The sequence below is a fragment of the Pelodiscus sinensis genome, chromosome 3 (genome assembly GCF_049634645.1).
Source record: "Pelodiscus sinensis isolate JC-2024 chromosome 3, ASM4963464v1, whole genome shotgun sequence".
In the NCBI taxonomy this organism is placed as follows: Eukaryota; Metazoa; Chordata; order Testudines; family Trionychidae; genus Pelodiscus; species Pelodiscus sinensis.
The window spans coordinates 192,382,294-192,396,322 of record NC_134713.1 but is presented as its reverse complement, the minus strand read 5'-3'; the positions used below and the strand labels follow the sequence as shown (position 1 = coordinate 192,396,322).

The following is a 14,029-nucleotide window of genomic DNA, read 5'->3' as shown; positions in this document are numbered from 1 at the left end:
TATTATTCAGTTGGGGGGAAGAGGGGGCTGTAAGTTATTATTCAGTTGGGGGGGGAAGAGGGGGCTGTAAGTTATTCAGTTTAGAGAGAACATTTCATTTGTAACAGTTACAACAGGAGCAATTTTTAAATTTGTGTTTATACAAACTGAAGGTAAGCAGTGACTGAGGCACAAGGAATCACAGGGACATTTAAGGAGACAGGCAGTCTGACCTGTGGCATAGCAGTGACCTGCCAGCTGAGCCTGATCTGGTAGCTTAAGTACCATTAGTCAGCACACCTGTGAAAGGGCCGGGGCTAACTCCAGTGAAAGAGCAGAGACCTCAGGCAGGAAGGAGACCTAGGAGAGCTGAGGTAAGGAGTCTGTCTGTCTCTTTAGGAAGAGGCTGGGAAAGCAGGCTAAAAAGGGTCATGGGGTAGCATTAGTTCCTGGAAAAGGGACCAGGCCAAGTGCAGGCCTGGCATTCTAGGGAAGAAGCATGAAGCAGGTGGGGACCAGAAACCTGGGAACCAGAGAGGAGGCTGTTAAACGCAGGTTGCTGAGAAACAGCACAGGGGGCTTGGTGGTAGGAAGTGGCCAGGAAAGCAGCAGGAGCAAGACCTAGCTGCATAACACAACGTTGCTAGGTCAGAACCTGGTGCAAGGTTTGGGCCTGGATTCCCTTGCTAGTCTCCATGAAGGAGTAGAGACGCTCCAACACAAGGACTATCCTGCCAGATGCTGCTGAGGACTGCCTAGAACAGGGATGGGAACCTGAAGGCCCGGGGGCCAGAGAGGACCCCTGCCTCACCTGGATCTGGGTCCTGAGGCTGAGGGCTCCCCCCTCCAACAGTGGGGAGGCCATGCTGGTGCTTTAGCCCTGCCCCACAACAGGGCTGGAGCACACAATCTAGCAGCCTGCAACCCCCCCAGGCTCTGGTGTGCAGGGGGAATGGGGGGAGTGTTTTTCTCCTTCTCAGTCAGGGGTTGTGGTGGTCTTGTGGCGTGTTTTTTTTTTTTCCACTTGTGTGCGGTACCTGACATTTTTCTGTGGGTTCTCGCTTGTGTATGGACCTTGACCCAAAAGAGGTGGGGACCCCGGCCTAGAAGATGGCTTGAGCGGTAGCCTGAGAGGGGTGATAGAAGCCCAAACAGCCCAGTAAGAGAGCCTTGTTGTCCATTCCTTTCCCTGGAAAGGATCCAGACTAGCTGTGACTTAGCTCCAGGGCCACTGCAGCACCAACGTGGCTGGGGAGAACACACCTGCAGTGCCGTGCTCTGACACCAGAGGGTGACTGCTACACAGTTCCTGCTGTGACTCCTGAAGGAGGCCTGAACCCCATAGGCTGTCAGCCAAGAGTTGCAGAACTGAGTGATTTGGAGGTGCCTCTTGTGTTGCCTAAAGTCAGAGCCTTCCCAGTGCCCGAGAGTGGGGGCTCAGCACATTCTGAACTTCAGGCCTCTCCTGCTGCATCCCCAAGAATGGCTGCAGGAGCTAGTTACCTTGAAATTTAGCCATGGATCTCTCTGTCTAGAAGAGGCAGTAGTTACCCTGGATACACGTGCATTAGCCCAAATTGCTTCAGCTCCATAAAGTTTAGAGAGCTTCACAGCAACAGTGAAATATGACCCAATTATATATAGGGATAGGCGTTCCTGCAGCTGATGATCTGTGCAAAATGCTTCTACTAATGCCTGGGAACCCTTCCCACAGCCACGTATTTAAGGGCTTGACTCTGCAAGGTGGCAGTACTGGCAGCTTTCACGCTGTGGTAACTAGTTTAGCTGTGGAAGAGACTTGGTCAGGATTAAGGGGGAAAGGAAAGATGGTTCCAGTGACTGAGCCGCTGGCCTGGGAATGTGGGGTCAGCCATAGACTCCCTGTGTGACCTTGGCAGGATAATTAGGCTGAGATTTCAAAGCTGTCTAAACAATTTGGACACCTGGTTCAGAGCCATTTTAATTAACTGGGAAGCTTTGGACAAGTCATAGCTTTAGTTGCTTTATGCCTCAGCTCCAAGTCTGTAAAACTGGGGAGTGGGGGGGGGATTCCCTATCTCAAAGGGACATTAAGAGGAAACATTAGTTAATGATTGTGAGGGGCCAAAGTGGCATAGGTGCTGATCACTTGAACCTCAGGTTAATGAGAATAAACTGTGTTCAGAATCTTGTATAACTAGCCCTATTTTAGGCCTAGGATAGATTATGTTCATGGCACACACTCAGAAGTTAAATACAAACAAATGTTCTTTATGAAAAGTTGCAGTGTAATACTACTTTCTTATTTAGCCCTGGTCTACACCTAAAATCTAGGTAAAACCAGACTTCTGGAACATAAAATAAAAAAGGTTGCAGAGGATTTTTTTTAATGTAAGGGCTGGCAGAAAGCCAGCTGCTGTAGAGAAGCACATGTTTTGGGCAGAGACATCCATTTGGTATGAAGTTATTAAAAGGGAAAATCTCTATCTTAGTATAGATAGAAAAGAAGTTGGTGATGTAGAGGTAGGAGCTAAACAGTCAAATGTAAGAGTCCCATGTAAAGCACACACGAAGGCAAGCCACTAAATATTGACAAATGTATGCATGCTTGTATACAAATGCTAGACATTTAAATCCTAAGAGATTAATGAGTGTACCTGGAATCAAATGAGGATGTTGATATAATATGTACTGTAAAATCCTGGTGGAATGAGGACAGTCAAGCAGATGTGGTAATACCAGGATATAAAATATGTTGGAATGACAGAGTAGTTTGTGCGGGTGGGGAGTGGCACTATATATGTTTTAAAAAAAGCAGAGTTAAGGTAAAAATCCTTTTATGACTCAAACAGAGTCTTTGGACAGAAATTCCATGTTGAATAAGAGTGTAGCAGTAGGCATAGACTTCTGACCAGGTCGGTGACAGTAACTGTGAAATGCTAAGGGTAGTTAGCAAAACTACAAAAGCAGAACACACAATAGAGAGATTTCAACTCTCCTCATACTGACTGGGTATGTGTCACCTCAGGGCATGATGCAGAGATAAAATTTCTAGACACCGTAAGTGACTGCTTCCTGAAGCTGCTAGTCTTAGACCTCGCAAAGGCAGAGGCAGCATGATGTAGTCCTAAATAGAGCACAGGAGCTGGTCTAAGCAGTAACTGGAACTGAATCACTCAGTGACCATAATGTAATTACATTTAGCATCTTTGTTGGGGGAGAGAGGAACATGAAACCTACCGCCAGCACATTTAATTTTAAAAAGGGATATTGCACAAGGAGGACCTTAAACAAAATTGGGAAAACTTGCAGCACCTTAGAGACTAACAAAAAATGTAGATGGTATCATGAGCTTTCGTGGGCACAACACCCTTCTTCAGAGGAGTGGAATTTAAGGGGTCCAAATAGCAGTGAAAGGGGATGGAGGCGGGAAAGGAGGAGAAAAAAAATGGAAAGAATAATTAGAGGGTTCTATCATGGAAATTCTAATTGACTTATTTTCCTATTTTTTCCTCATTTTCCCTCCCCATCCCCTCTCTATTTATTTGGAACTTGGGACCCCTTAAATTCCATTCATCTGAAGAAGTGGGTTGTGCCCACGAAAGCTCATGATACCATCTACATTTTTTTGTTAGTCTCTAAGGTGCTGCAAGACTTTTTTTTTTCTTTCAGTTTTTTTTTTCAGTTACAGACTAACACTGCTTCCTCTCTGAAACTTGTATATTGGAAAGAGCAGTCACAAGGGTAAAATGCCTGCAAGCAGTATGGAGATCACTTAAAACCACCATAACTGAGGCTCGGACTAAATGCGTTCCCCCAAATCAAAAAAGGTAGCTGGAGGACCAAAAGATTGCCTCCCTGGCTCTCTAGTGGAGTAATGCAGGCTACTGGAGGCAAAAAGGCATCCTTTATAATGTGGAAGCCCTAATGAGGAAAAACAGGGAGAAGCACATACTCTGGCAAGTAAAACAGAAGGCAGGCCAAGGAAGAGCATGAGAAGCAACTTGCTAAAGATGCTCAAACTAACAGTACATTTTTTAGAAGTACTTCTGAAGCAGGAAGCCTGCCGGAGAGGCAATGGGACTACTACACAATAAAGGTGTTAAAGGAACACTGATGGCTCACAAGGCCGTTGCAGGAAAGCTAAATGAATTCTCCACCATCCGTCCTTGCTGCAGAGGATGTGGGGGAAGTACCCACCTCAGAGCTGTTTTTTTTGTGGTGACAGATCTGAAGGGCTGTCTTGCATTGATGGGTCAGTAGAACAACCTGATAAGCTAAACAGTGGTAAGTCACCAGGAGGAGATGGGATTCACCTGAGAATTGGGAAGGAAGGAACTCAAATATGAAATTGGTTACATACCCCCCGCTAGGAGTTGTACAATCACAGAAGCCAGCCTCTGTAGCAGAGGATGGGAAGGTAGTTTACAACACCAGTTTTTTACAAAGGGCTATGGAGAAGATCCTGGCGATAGCAAGCCAGGGAGCCTAACAGCGGCACTGACCAAACTGGTAGAAACTAGAGTAAAGAACAGAATGATCAAATACATAGAGAAACATGATTTGCTGGGGAGGATTCAAGATGACTTTTGCAAAGGGAAGTCGTGCCTCACTGATCTATTAGAATGCTCAAGGGAGTCAGCAACTTTGAGGATGAGTCGGTGATAGTATATTTGGATTTTCAGAAACTCTTTAACAAGGTCGTGGTCATAGGGTCTTAAGGAAGCTTAGTAGCCATGGGATACAAGAGAAGATCTTCTCATTGATCAGTAATGGTTTGACCACTACTTCTTACCCTTTGCTACTTTTCAGTTTTAACAAGGGAAAGAAGTGAACAGTTGATCTAAAGATCTGTTTTGGCACCTGTTGAACATTCATTACTGATCTGGAAAAGGAAGCAAACAATGAACTGGCAAAGTCTGCAGATGATACAAAATCAAGAGAGTTAATCCAAAGCAGACTCGGAGGAATTACCCAATTTTGTGAGATGCTTTTGTGACTGGGCAACAAAATGGCAGGCAAAATTCAAAGCACAAAGTAATACACAGTGGAAAAATAATCCCAACTATACAAACTCAATGAAGGGATCTAAATTAGCTGTTGCCGCTCAAGAGAGATCTTGACATCATCATGGAATGGTATCTGAAAAAATTTTTTGGTACACCATTGTGGTAAAAAAGGCTAACAGTTTGTTGGCAACTTTTAGGAAAGGGATAGAAAGTAAGAGAGACTATCATGATGTTACTACATAAATCTATAGTACACCATATCTGGAATACTGTGTCCATTTCTGGTTATCCTATCTCAAAAGGCATATGAACTGAAAAAGGGAAGGGCAACAGAGACAATCCAGGATACGGAATGGCTTCTGTATAAGAAGAGACTAAAAAGATTAGGGCTGTTTAGCTTAGATGACTGTCTGTGTGGGATCTATAAATTATAGATGGCATGGGAAAAATGACTAAAGGAGTGTTGTCGATCCTTTTATAGAATACAAAAAAGTGAAATTAATAGGCATTAGGTTTCATACAAACAAGAGGAAGTAAGGTTTTTTTTTTAAAAAAAACAGCATGCAACTAACATGTGGAATTCATTGCCATGGGATTCTCTGGTGGCCAACAGGATAAGTTAATGAAGGACAGGTTCATTAATGGTGATTAGCTAGATCAAAATCAACCCCATGCATGGGGTGACCCTAACCCTTTGACTGCCAGAAGATGGGTTGGATCATTCCATAACTGGTCTGTGCACTCCTGATAAAGCTCTGGTATGGGCCACTGTAAGAGACAGAGTACTGGGCAAAATGAACCATGGTCTGACCCGGTGTGGCAGTTCTTCGGATATAGCTATGGTACAATGGGGCATGAAAAATTCATACTCCTGAGCTTCACAAATATACGGACATAATCCCTAGTGTAGGCACAGCTAGGTCAACAGAAGAATGCTTCTGTTAAGCCAGCTCGCGGTGTTTGGGGAGGTGGTGGTCCTAAAGTGATAGGAAAGCCCCTTCTGCTGTAGGCTCCATGTAGACTATAGGGTAATGTTGGCATCGCCACTATCCAATCTTGTAGTGTAATGCCCAGAACCCCAAAACAGAGACACAAAGCAGGCTGCTCCCTAAAACAGAGGCACGGTTGAGCTTATCTTACTCTTCAGCTGGCTGTTGATTGGCTGCTGCTGTCAGGCACTTTCCTACAAAGCTGGATAAACCCCTTAAAAGTGATAGTTTGCACTTCCAACCCAGTCCTCAATACACCAGGGCTGTGTCTAGACTGACAAGTTTTTCCACAAAAGCAGCTGCTTTTGTGGAAAAACTTGCCAGCTGTCTACACTGGCCGATTGAATTTCCGCAAGAACACTGACCTCCTACTGTCTGAAATCAGTGTTCTTGCGGAAATGCTATGCTGCTCCCGTTCGGGCAAAAGCCCTCTTGTGCAAATGCTTTTGTGCAAGAGGGCCAGTGTAGACATCGCGGTATTGTTTTGCGAAAATGGCGATCGGGACTTTCTTGTGCAAAACCGCGTCTAGATTGGCACGGACGCTTTTCTGCAAAAAGTGCTTTTGCGGAAAAGCGTCCATGCCAATCTAGATGCTCTTTTCCGCAAATGCTTTTAACGGAAAACTTTTCCGTTAAAAGCATTGGCGGAAAATCATGCCAGTCTAGACGTAGCCCAGGTCTTTAGATCAACTGTTACTCTTTGCTACGTTTTAGTTTTAACAAGGGAAAGAGGAGAAGAGTTTGGTCAGAGGGATTTTGCTTACCCATAGGCATAAGCCTGAATAGTGATGCTCAGTACACGACTGGGCTCACAGCGAGACACATACCACTGCAAAAATGCTCTGAACAAAATATTTATTAGCGGAAAATGCTCATTTAATTTAGATTTAATTTAAGTTCCATAATGTTCTACAATTTCTTACACTGAACATTAAACTTTTACAAGACAGCATGTCTACTTATTAACATGTCCATGTAGTGAGCTGTACTTCATAACAAGCCATACACCCTGTGCAACATAACTTCTGGCATGTCCTGTTGCCCAGGGTTACGTGCTCATGCAATGAAAGTCCCATAATGCACGTGGGCAAAGGGAAGGGTTAGAGGAGCCGAGGGAGCCTTAATGCCTGACTTCCCTGACTTTCTTGTGGGTTTTTAATTTACAATCTTAACATTCCATTAATAAGTGGTCCCCCCCCATTTCATTTCAAAGATTAAATACTGCTTCAGAACTGACTCTGTTATTCTCTTCAATTATATATCAGCTGGGAAGGAATGGCACCGATCCTACTGCCAAAGCTGGTAGTTCAGTGTCGAACAATCCTCAGTGTAGCACAGGGCTGGTACTCTGAACAGGACTTTGGTCAGAGAAGAGGGATGAAAGGCAGCATAGCCTATTAGCAAGAGCAGGGAATTGGAATGCAAAAGGCTGAGTTTGGGCAAGTCACTTTCCTGCGCTGTGCCTCAGTTTCCCCCCCCCCCCCCCCCCCCGCGTGTACAATGGGGAGAATGATACTGACCTCTTTGGTGTAAGGTTGGGAGATCTACAGATGAAAAGCATCTAACAACTGTCTGCCTCATTTCAACTTCCTGATGTCGATGGGTTTGATTGAGTTTTCACCCTTATTATTTATATGACAATCATACCTAGACTCTAGAGCATGGGTTCCCAAACTGGGGGCGTGAAGAAATTCCAGGGGGGACATGAGGTGACCCAGCCACACACACCCCCGTCACTCCCACCCCAAGTTTTGCTGCTGTTTTTTTGGGATGGGGGGGCGTGAGGGTTTCTCAAAAATCAGGCATGATGCCAAAAAGTTTGGGAACCACTGCTCTAGAGGGCCCACATAGGGCTTCACCATACAAACACAGTAAGAGGAGCAGTCCAGATCCTTAAATATATTTAGGCTTCTAACTTCTATTGAAATAAACAGTTTGGAGCTTAGGTATCTCAGAGGATCTAGACTCTGGCCCTTGCTCTAAAGAGCTTCCATCGTAGTCATGCTCCGAATAATCTCATTGACTTGGGTGGGATTACTTTAGAGTAAACTGCTTTTTAACCTGAGCAAGGTTGTCAAATATGGCCCCCAATTAATCCTTTGTGATACCCTTGTAGGTTTTACATGAATTAAGTCCATCCCTAATTTGTTTCCAGGGGACTAGAGATTTGTCTAGCGGATTCTTCCATCTCCATTGTCCAGTCTGCATTGGGAAAGGTAAGTTGAACTTCAGTGATCCTATCTTTTTCCATCCAACGTTTTACAGCATCATGTTCAAATCCCTGAGCCTTTCTTTATGCTTTCAACTGTTGCTCAGATATTATCTGTGAAAACTGAAACCCCTTGGCAATTTAAAATAAAGTTGGGACAGTGACTATCAAGATTTTTCTGATTGCTTTGGTTAAAATTTATTCCCCCAAAAGCAAAGATATTAAACATGTACATATGGTTATTCTGCAATATCTGCATAAAACTATTTTCCCTAGAGAAATGTCAGAGGAATTTCTATTAAATGGCCATTTAAGTATTTTCATCTGCATTCACACCTCTAAATTTGGTTGTTTGCTTCTGCCTGGTAAATATGTGGTTTACAAATCTGTGCAAACATATACTATAAAAGAATCCTGTCTAAATACTTTCAAATCCTTACAAAAAAGGATTAGGCTGACAAATATTTGCCTCCTAACTTTCCTGAAAAGATTTTATTCTTTTACTGGAAAACACAAATAAGCACCATCAAACTGACATTAAAATTCTGCAAAGATTTACACATGTGCTCAACTCTGCATATTGCAAGGAGTTCCACTAGGGAGTAGGCCTGGGAAAGACTTTTGTATCAGAACCAGAAACCATTCTGCCTCACTTTGTATCCGATTACAATCCCCAAATGCTGTCCAGGTTTATCAAAGTTTGTGACCCTTCTGCGTATTCCCTTTCCCCCTACTTGCTCACCTTGAGTTCTGGGGAGGGATTTATGGCCTTCATGTGAAAAACACTATGAAACTTGGCATTTCTGCATGGCTTCAACCCTAACAACTTAAACCCAAAGGGCAAATCCACAACCCTGGTTTCCCAAGTCAGAAGCAAAGAAAAAGTTCGCTGGAACCTGTGTGAATGTGAGCTAGCAACATTTGCAGTGTCTGACTGCATTCGCTGTATTCTGCATTCTGACTGCATCTACCCTCAGCAAAAATCATGAATCCTCCCCCTCAAAAAAAATTGATTGTTTTAAAATCTAATATTCAGCCAAGCACTTTGGATTCTTTTTATTGGCCTTCTGGTTTGAGTCTGAGGTTTGTTTTCATGCTTTTCTCTGCAGTCCTGAGGACTTGTAACTGACTTCTTAAAAGATGGAAGTAGAAATTCTCACATCATTACCTGACTCCAAGGGATGGGGGTTGAAGAAAAACACCCACTATCACAGGACTCATGATTTACACACACCCACAAAGTTGAGAAGATCATTCAAGGAGTCCTTTACAAAATATTCCTAATGTTGCTAAAACCAGTACAGCTTAACTAGTGTTAGCATGTAGCTGTTTGTGGAAAAATTCCAGTCTGTGGAAATCAGGGTGTCATCAGACCAGTGATTTCAGTGGGAATTAGACACTAATGTACTTTTGAACTTCCCACAAGATATCTCTACATCTTCAGGTACCTAGACACCTTTAAACATTTGATTATTAATCTCTGTGTTCCCCAACTGTAAAATAGGGATAACAGAAGTGCTACCTTGGGGAATGTTGTACAGAGAGCCATATAAGTACTATACATAGAAAGGGGGACGGTAGATGGCCAAGAGATGCATCATGACTTTCAATGCAGTGAAACTGGGAACTTGGCCTAAGCTCTAAGAGGCTTCCTGTTTTCTGAATCAACAGCCAAAAAAGGGCTTTGTGAAGCCAATGGCTGTCCCATGCAGGACGGGTGAATGTAGGGTTGAGGGAGGCAAGACCCTAGACCCGCCCCTCCTGCCAGAGGCCCCGCCCCTCATCACAGAGACAAGCCTCCAGCCCCCTACTGGAGTCTCCCTGGCACTGAAGCCCTGGAGCGTGGGCAGGGCCGTGTCTGCCAGTTTCGGAAGGCATTGCCTTGCCTCCTCTTACGCCTGCTGCCCAGGGGATGTCAGGTGAACAGTGAACCTCATGTTATTAAGTGCCACTTCCACAGAGCACCCCCTTTTTGCAAGGAGCGCTCCCAAGCCTATTGGAGTGAGTGGAGGGGCTCACACTGGCTTCTGTGGAGTTTGGATCAGGCCCATCACGTGCTGGGGGACTTATTTATTCACTCACAACTGGGTGAGCCCTGCTCTGATACGCAGCAGAAGTGCCCTGAAAGTCAGGCATGGGGGCATAGGTACCCAAACTGCTCTGCCCATAGAGACCCCTCTTCCCAAGTCCCTGCCTCCTCTCCTCTCTGCCCTTCCCTTCATCACTCACCATAAAAAGTAAGGGACCATGGATTCCCCCCGCCGGTGCTCTTTGCCTGTTACCTTGACAGTGCTGCTACAGAAGGTGAATGTTAACTCTTTCCTTGCCAGCTCCTGAAATGGGTTAATGCACCTCATCACAAAGCCCCACATTGGCTTTATGCAGGCACATCAGGTGTGGAAATAACACACCAGGGGTGATAAGACACTGGGTCTGCAGAGCCTCTGATACCCACAGCTCCTCCTTCATGGATGAGGCCGTCAGGGTAGTAGTTTTGGTCTGAATAGACCCCTGACAAAGCAACTTGCTGGTGCTTATTGCACTTATATAACAAAGATGGTAATTGAGCTCCTAATTGTGCTTATAAAGCTAGTGGCCCTGCCTATAAACTCAGGGTGAGGCTGCTCCACCATTAATACATAGTCATTAGCAAGAGGTACTGATATGTATTCACAATGGAACAAAACCTCATTAAGAGGAAATCTCATCTGTTGGGACAATCAGAAAAGCAATTAAGGCAGCATGACAGATTGAGATACAAGTGTTGTGGAGTACTTGTGTTCTTAATATTATATACTAAGTTTTGCGCTCCACTTAATTATTTGGGCATGTGTTTTGCATTTGTCTGAATATATTTGGTTACAAAAATATGGGCAGGAAATCAGCTGTGTTACACATATTACAGGGTCATTTATTCATTAAAAGCATGTAGCCAGTATCAGAAGGAATGATTTGTTGTCTCCTGTGATGTTTCTGTTGGGTATTTTTCCCCCTGAGTTTCAGACATGAAAGATTTCTAACAGGGGGCTTTAAAAGCTTCATCTGGAAAAAAGACTATAATGCTAACTTCTATCCTACTGCACATTACCAATCCATTGGCTCCAGAATGGCAAATGGCCACAATAGAAGATATGAAGAATATGTGGGGTTCTTACAAAAAAAAAAAGTGATGCCAGTGCCAATCAAGTGCCAGGGAGAAATCTTTAGCCCATGGGACCTTCAATACCAAAATACAGACATTTGCACCGATTACAATTCAAACATGCTGCTAGGGAATTCAGCTTGTGCTGGAATATGTGTTGAGTGTTTTTGTGTGCCTTAAACATTTGCTTCCGAGCCTGGTATTATTTCACAGGTGTATCATGTTAAAGTGAACAGGATTATTTTGTCAATTGCAGTTCAAGCTCATTATGGAATTATAGAGGCAGAAGAATGAATATAACCATGCATTTAATAGTAAATGACCTTGGGGTGGGAAGCAGTCAGGTGTGTTGCCCTAGGCTATGGGTCCCCCTCCCTCCCCCCCCACTCCAAATTAACATATATATCAAAGAAGGGAAGAATGAACAGGGGGAGGGGAAAAGACAGCAGGTAACCAAAGCCATCTCCCAAAGACACTGCAGGGAAATTTTCATGTCTCATACCAGGTGACTTTTGGGCTGTTGTTAGGTTTCTTCAGACCAAATATGGTGAAAACTAAACCAGTGAGGTTTTGAAGCTGCCAAACTCAGTTTTAGGACTATGAGTTTCTGTAGGAACAGCCAAAAGCTTCCCCTCTGAGCTGTGAAAGGGTTTCTCACAAATTTGGCTGTTTGCATTTCTCTGCTGGGATCCTCAAACTAGCAGAGTCCCACGCCCTTTCCAGTTTGCTTGGCCAAGTTTTTGAAAGTGACTAGCGATTTTTATCTGTCTTAGTATTTTGTTGCTCAGCCTGAGCCAGCTTCAATGGGCTGTTTTTTTCCTCCAGGGGGTAGGCACAGCACTTTCTGAAAATCTCATCACTGTACTTCAACACTGACCATATTAGTCAGATTGTCAGGGACCATTAGGGGTTTGGGATTTTTTTTCCACCTTTCTCTGCAGCATGTGAGAGTGGCTCACTCACCAGAATTATCTGGGTGTTTCGCAGCCATTTCAATGCCATTGCATGGCCTCTGACACCAGTGCCTTTTGGTCCCACCTGTTCTGTGCTTGTGGTACATAACAATTGAGTCTCCTGTAGGTCTAATTTCGGTGGTTGGGTTAAGCATGCAAGTGGTTGGTGGTGTTGGTAGCCTGTGATACACAGGCTGCCCAGACAGAAATATCTGATTTTTCTGGCCTTAAACTCTATGATTCTGACTAGAAGGACTTCAGGCCTCATCTAATTCCTATGTTCCTCAGGCCATGTCTTCACTATGCAGGAAGGTCGAAACAAGATATGCAGTGTTAAATGGAGTTAACTACATAGCTGGAGTCGATGTACCTTAATTTGAGTTGCTGTGTGGTCTCCACTGCAGGAGGCCAATGGGAGCCAACGCTCCTGTCAGCTTCCCTTATTCCTTGTGGCACCTTCTGAGATCCATTTAGGGGGTCTTTACTAGACCCACTAAACTGAGCTCCGGAGGATCGATTGCGACAGTATTGATCTTTCATTTAGTGAAGACATGGCCTCAGATTACTATCCCAGCTACCAATGTTAATTGTAGAGCAGGAAGAGCAGAATTCTGTACTGGGGCCAGGCGCCTAAATGGCTTCAGTTTGTGGTAGCCAAAAGAAGTCCATTAAACAGGATCATTATTTAGGAAATATAGATATTGATCTATAACAAAACTATTCAACATAAAGGGAGTATGGTACTACTGGCATTGCCTTCTTTTATTTTCTTTTAATGAGATTCCTTTCATTTGTTAATTTTATCACACAGTCGAGCAGTTTATTTGCTTGTCATAGTTGCCCCGCAACACAAATATGATCTGTGCTCTTTCATGGATCTAAAAGAAGAGCGCACCATGCTATGCAGGCATGTGGTGAGCAGTGCAACCACAGCTGAATGAGAGGAATAAAATATACTCGGTTGACATCAACAGCTCATCAAAGCACATTTTAAAAAATTGGCAGGAAATCACAGCATGTTGGGAGCCCTGAGACAAATATAGTGGAAATCACTTGAAAAAAATTGCATGCAGGAGTTTGCAGCCATCTTTGTGTTTTGTATAATTAGAATGGGTGGATCTGAAAAATAAAAATTCTTGGAATTGTGGATTTACAGCAAATGGATCCAACCCTTCACTTACCAATACAGACTTTTTAGCAGTAACCCCGCTCATCCGCTCTTTGTGTCGGGTGTACTAGAAGATTTACACGGTGTTGTTTGGATCTTTCACTCAATTGTTGTTTTTTTGGAAAATATCCATTCTTCATTTAAATCATTGCTGTGGGACCGGGCTGGGGATGAGGGGTTAGGGAGCGAGAACAACCCCAGCCCTCTCTTACTGAGTCAGCATGGGGCTAGGTGAGAAGTGCTTCTCCTTGGCTGCTGCATGTCCCCAGCTGCGGCAGGTCCAGGTTAGTCTATCCCTATACCTCCCCAATTAGAGGGAGGAATGCGGCAAACTGTGCACTTTCCCCTGGCTCCCTGTAGAAGGGAAAACAGCCAGCAATGTTCCCCTACAAATTGGGGAGAGCGTCAGACTTCCCATCCTCCCTAAAGGGCACCTGGGGGGTGGGAAGCTCAGGGCTGGGGCAGTTCTGAATGGGATGGAGGTGCCCCATGTCAGTCCCTTTCATCTATCTGATGAGTCCATTTCTTTTCTGCATGGTTTTGTGAGAAGCAATCCCATTCCGGGCACATCCCATTGTCCTGTTACAGCCGAACTGTTAGC

The 14,029-nt window shown here is 44.2% G+C and overlaps 1 long non-coding RNA gene across 1 annotated transcript in view; it reads left to right on the top strand.

Moving 5' to 3' along the window:
* Positions 1-215: 215 nt before the first annotated feature.
* The window catches only part of LOC142827698 (uncharacterized), a 67,998-nt gene continuing 54,184 nt past the window's right edge, over positions 216-14,029 (top strand). Inside the window, exons 1-2 of the long non-coding RNA XR_012902413.1 lie at positions 216-353; positions 8,112-8,172. This is a non-coding gene — a long non-coding RNA (uncharacterized LOC142827698). The remainder of the gene's footprint in view (positions 354-8,111; positions 8,173-14,029) is intronic.